Below are 6,412 nucleotides of genomic sequence, written 5' to 3'. Positions count from 1 at the left end.
ACATAGCTTTTAGGGTTATCAATTGCCACTCTAGTTTCTAGAAGCACACAAAAATACAACTATTAGAAGCACAAGAACAATCAAACTACTGGAAGTGTAGAATGATCGAGTTAACATGAGTCACTATTTCAATAGATACGCAAGGGTCTGTATGCATTTTCAGTTACTAGACGTCTAATATTTGACCACTAATGGCACGATTACCAATTGAAATATTTCCCCACAAATTCAATGAAAATGATGACATGGGTTTTATTTATAGCATCAACAACATGACTTTATGTTATTGACATTGCACCCAAGTTGATTTTAGAAGCCTCCAGGAAGAGATTAAAAATTCAGAAAGCTCGTGTGAGGAAGAATGGAGTCATTAATTTCAGACCAAATTTTTGGGCAAATGAAGCAAAATTTGGAAAATATAGAACATGGTTTTTGTTCAGGACATCCCCAACTAGGTTATTTGTGTGAATTTTCTCCAAACGATGTGCAAATTGGAGATATACATGGCTCTTTAAAAGGGAAATTTATGGTTGTGACCATTTACCAACTACAACCAAAATGAGCAACCAATTAACATAACACACTAGATCAAGCTATTTTCAGATGATGCCAAATAATATTTATGTGATCATATCTTAAGCTAATACTGTATCAAAAACAATCCTTTATAAAGTAATCATGATCTGACAGGACAATTATGGGAGAGGTGGTTACAATTTTCGGTGATCTATTCTTGTATAAATATTTGGGAAAAATATAAGATCAGGGTAGAGAGGGGTAGTAAAAGAATTTAGGAATAAGAGAAAAGGGTTTAGAGGGGGAAGTTCTGTCAGATGAACTTATATTTTGTAATTTTTAGCTGAGTAATGACATCATTTTTCCACTAATCAATTTTTGAGTTTCTTTCATCTTCTTGCAATGCTCCCAACTGGGAAGCCCCCCTTTCTTGGGATGCACTTACAAAGTTAGTTATTGTTGGTTGATATTATTTTATTTATTTATTATTGAAAATAACAACAAGAAATGTTAAAAATAGCATCAAGAAAATCCTAATTTAATTTGTCCTTGAATTAAGTTATGAATTAAATTGTAATTCTATTCTCATAGCAACTTGTAGCAGTTAAATAAGTTAAGTTGACTTAGTTGACTCAGTAAATTCGAGTTGGAAGTATATCTAGAGTCATGTACAGTGATCCCTAAATTTTAGGGGCCCGCATGGAGTTATTATTGAGTTGTGATTTTTTAATTTAGTTTAACTGAGTTAAATTCAGTCAAACTAGTTCTAATTATCGGAGGAACTAGTGAGTGGTCAAGTGAATTAAATTGGATTTAATTCACATGCATTGATCAATCAGATAATTGATAAATCACTCAAAATATCTCATGCATGTCATTTCAGATGAAGACCCAGTTGAGATTAGAGTTCAGGGACAATGTACTATCAATTGTATAATTTTATGAGTTGTACAGATTGATTGCGTAGTTGTGGAGAGGGATTTCCCCAATTAAATATGGGATAATTCCCTTAGGGTTTGTGCAAGGAATTAGGGGCTTGACAAACAACAAATTTAGCTAAGTGTTGGTTTGAGATGGTTTGTGAAGTAGTGAGATAGTTTGTACTTGTGTAGAGATTGTTCGGGTTGAACAAGCATTGTATTTTCTTCTCAGATCTTCTAGTTAATGCAATATAGATAGTCAGGGTTTTGAGCATTTTCTTTCCCAAGAAAAATATTGTGTTATGTGTAATTAATATTCTTTCATTTTCTGCTTTGTGATTTCATCGATCAATTTTTGTTTCTGTTGATGAGTAGAGTAGATTCATGTATTTTGTTTTAGCATATCACTTAAGCAGTTTGAATCTAAAGTAAAAATATACATGGTATCAGAGATGAAGTCATTATAGAAGAGGAGAAAATGAGTTTGTTTTGTAGGTGAAATCGAATTTGCAATTTCATACTTCAGAGTCAACATGATGTTGTTCTACGGTTTGATATTTGAGTATGCCCTAGAGGGAAGCTTGAATTACATAGCTTGGAAGGAAAGGATGGATGCAATGCTGGAAGACAACGAGCTGAAGGAATTCACAAATCATGATATCCTGAAGCCTCCAATATCTGATGCTAAAGATTTGGCTGAATGGAGAAAGCGTGTGGAAAAGGTGAGAAGAATTATCCTAGAAGGAGTTCGAGATCATATTATCTTGAATCTCCACAGTAAGTAAACTCCATTTGCAATGTTGAAGGCATCGACAAACCTGTTTCAAAATAGTAGTGACCACAAAAAGCTGGCACTGAAGCACAAGCTGAGAAGGATCAATATGGAGAAGGGTGACTCAATTCAGACTTACTTGACCAAGTTCACCCAATGTCGGGATGAGCTTGGAAGTGTCCGGGTTTTTGTTGCAGAAGACAATCTTGTGAGCCTAACACTTCTAAGACTTCCCAAGAGATGGTAAAACTATGAGTACTAAGTTAATGGGAGGGAGAAGCTACCAAAGTGGGAGTGATTGTGGTCCAACTTGGTAAAGGAAGAGATTCAACAGAACACTAGAGATGGGACCTCATCCAAAGAAGTGAAGAGGAATTTGTATAATCAACAAAGAAAAGAAAGCCAAGGGAAAGACGTCCCAAGGCAAGGAGGGTGGAATGAAGAAGGACTTGTTGAACATCAAGTGTTTTCACTATCTTGAGTTCGGGCACTATGCCACGAAATTCCCATAGAAGAAAGAAAACGAGAAGGACCCTACAGTAGCAGCAATAGGTGAAGCTTTAGCTTCACAATTCGAACTTGATTCACTCTCATTGCATGCATGGCCAGCACTATAATAGAAATCATGTGGTATCTCGACATCGGTGCCTCGTTCCATATGACGGGGAATAGAGATCTCTCCAGTGACTTGGAAGAGAAATACCTCAAGTTGAACATAGAGTTTGGAGATGATGGGAGATATAATGTGACCGAAATCAGTACTGTTACTTTTCAGAGGGTGTTTGACTCCCCTCTTAGACTCACAGATGTGAAGTATGTTCCAGGTTTAAAGAAGAACATTGTTTTTGTCGCGGTAATGGAAGACCGTGGCTACGATGTGATATTTAGCAAAGGGAATGTTTTCCTTAGACATATCGCCACGGGACAGGTGAAACAGATTAGTGTGCAAGTCAAGAACCTGTATGCACTTGAGGTACAAGATGCATGAAAAGCCTTGAGGAGCAAGGAAAAGGTTAAAGACTTGGTGGTTGAGAGGGAGCATGAATTACCTCTCAACATGCAGCCTCAGAAAGTTGTGGAGCAGCCACAATCAGGGAAGTAGAGAGGAGACCAAGTGGAGACGTCTAGTGGGGGGGAATTTTGAGCCAAGTGTGCAGAGGGAGCACATGCATCCATACCTTCAGGTGAGAGGTGGGGCGATGTGAAGTAATATTCCCTAGAGTGCATAAATTTGGGCAAGGTCCATTGAGATGTTTTGTCTCATGGATCATTACCATGCTACGGGAACCCACAGTACACACTAGCAGGATGGATCAGTGGTGGTTGATGTAGTCATATGTGAGAGTGACAGAGGAAGAGAATAGAAGAAACCAGATACTAGGGAGTGCAGAGCAGAGTTGGCAGCAGTGCAGAGTCAAAAGTAGAGAAAAGTTTTCAGTAGACAGTGTAGTAGCTAGTAGTAGTCAAAGACTCTGGTGATAGATGCATCATACTGATTTAGTTTGGATTCTTTTTCAGTTTCAAAATTTTTAGCAGTAGCAACACTAGAGAGAAGTGTTGCATGCAAAACATTCCAAAGGTACCAGATCGGGATAGAGTTGAATTATTTTCTTGTTGAGAGGGAGTGTTGAAAATAGCAACAAGAAATTTTAAAAACAACATCAAGAAAATCCTAATTTAATTTTTCCTTGAATTAAATTAGGAATTAAATTGTAATTTATTCTCATAGTAGCTTGTAGTAGTTAACTAAGTTAAGTTGACTTAGTTGACTAAGTAAATTCAAGTTGGAAGTATATCTAGAGTCATGTAGAGTGTTCCCTAAATTTTAGGGGCCCATCTTGAGTTATTATTTATTTGTAATTATTTAATTCAGTTTAACTGAGTTAAATTCACTTAAAATAGTTCTAACTGTTGGAGGAACTAGTGAGTGGTCAAGTGAATTAAATTGGATTTAATTCACATGTAGTGATAAATAAGAAAACTAATAAATAACTCAAAATATCTCATGCATGTCAGTTTAGATAAAGACCCAGTTGACATTAGAGTTTGGGACAATGTACTATCAGTTGTACAATTTTTTGAGTTGTACAGATGGTGCATGCTAGTTGTGGTGAGGGATTTTCCCAATTAAATATGGCTAAGTGTTGGCTTGAGTTGGTTTGTGAAACAATGAGATAGTTTGTACTTGTGCAGAGATTATTTGGATTGAACAAGCATTGTATTCTCTTCTCATATCTTCTAGTTAATGCAATATAGATAATCGGGGTTTTGAGCAGTTGCTTTCCACAAAAAAATATTGTGTTATGTGTGATTGAAATTCTTCCTTTTATTCTTTGTGATTTCATCAGTCAATTTTTGTTTCCGCTGATGACTAGAGTAGATTCATGTATTTTGTTTTAGAATATCACATAAGCAGTTTGAATCTACCGAAAAAAATCTACATTTTTAGTTAGATCAAATACACGTATCTTTAGTTTTTGTTCTTATAACTTTCATATTTTTGTTTTAGACTAGATTCATTAGTTTAATTCTTGCAATTTCTAGATTCTTGTGTGCTTGTGTGGTGATCATTTTTGAGCCCTAGTGTAAGGAGTTGTTAACATAGGGAACCCAACAAGTGGTCCAAAGGACACATGGCTTGGACCTATGAATCCTTCTTGTTTATTTCAATCATGTGCTAAGTGTGTTTGTTGCTACAATGACTAATGGGCCTTTTGGACGCCTCTATGAAGCTAATAATTGACTTTACTAAAATTTATTAAAGGAAATAGTTTCAATTGTATGGTATGTAAGTGATGAATCCATACCCGATATAACCCTTGGAAGATTATTTTAGCAAACCATTTATTTACTTCTAGCATAGCAAAAAAACCATTTGAAATTAATTCTACATATATGTTGCCAACAACTCATCATCTTACGAGCTCCCAATCGATAATTTAATGAAAAACAATTTAAGAAATTAAAATGCCCCAACATACCCCCAAAAAGTGTCATTTGATACCCCAAACTTCCCTAAGAAGGTTTCAGACCCCAATTGTCAAACTAGGTCCTGTTGGTAAATATGGTCATGTTTATTGATTCCTCCACATATTCCACTCTAAAAGCATCAATATGGATGAAAAATAATATAATGACCTAATCCATATCACACATGCCCATTTGGGGAGGCTTTTGGTGCCCAAAATATTCTATTGAATGAGGTGAGGAAATTTTTCCTCCACCTTCTCTCGGGTGTACCATTTAGCCTTGCTTAGAAGTTGTCTTATTAATGCAATCTTCCAAAGGTAATGTTGACCATGTCTTGTAGTTTTTAAACTGTTTTGAAAATTTATATTCTCTATCAACTATTCCTATGCATCTTGTACCAAATCCTCTACAAAAGGTAGGAGATATTCTTGTTCCTGATCTATCATGGAAGGCTCATAGAGTTTCATATTCTCGACATTCACAATTGAGTAATTATGCATGTATGGGGGTAAAGTAATATTATAGGTGTTATCTCCAGCATTTTCCAGTATCTCGAAGAGACCATACCACAAAGCCTTGATTTTCTTACCAAGACCATGTAGCCTCTCCTTGTTCAACTGTAACCATACTATGTCTCCCACCTTTAACGACTTCTGTATTCTTTGTTGATCAAGCCTGCCTTTATATTTTTCTCATGACTTTTGTAGTGTCTCATATAATGGTATATGGATCTTCCTGATCTTCTCCACAAATTTTCAGTCCTCAAGGCATCCCTTGTAAGATCCTCCTTCACTCTTCCTTACTGTCCAAATGAAAATATCCAAAACAAGTTTCAACTGGGGACCTACCAATACAAGTGTGGGGTACTCTATTATAAAAGTGTTGTGTATATACAAGAGTTTTTGTTAGGTAGACTTGACTCAAGGAAAGAGTTAAAATTGACTAGGTCAACAATAGTGGTTTCGGGCCCATGGTTTTGTCCCCATGGATTGCATGTAATGGAGACTTTAAAGGGTTGGGAGGAATTCTATTGTTGGCTTATTGGGGCCTGACCCAAGTTCAGAGTTGATTTAGCCAAACAAATCCCAATACTACTGGCCCTTTCGGCAACAGTCTGCGGAGTGCGGATTGAGGTCTCACCCGAAGTAGTATGGGAGGGTGCTAGAACCAGGTTTCCACACCCTGGATATGTCTGATGAGTTCAAGTGGTCCGCTGTTCGACCCTATGTGCATG

Source organism: Pinus tabuliformis, chromosome 1_2 (assembly GCF_031772625.1).
Source record: "Pinus tabuliformis cultivar Carrire ecotype Pingquan chromosome 1_2, CPIR1, whole genome shotgun sequence".
In the NCBI taxonomy this organism is placed as follows: domain Eukaryota; kingdom Viridiplantae; phylum Streptophyta; class Pinopsida; order Pinales; family Pinaceae; genus Pinus; species Pinus tabuliformis.
The sequence above is the reverse complement of the archived record's forward strand: the minus strand, read 5'-3'. Positions refer to the sequence as shown.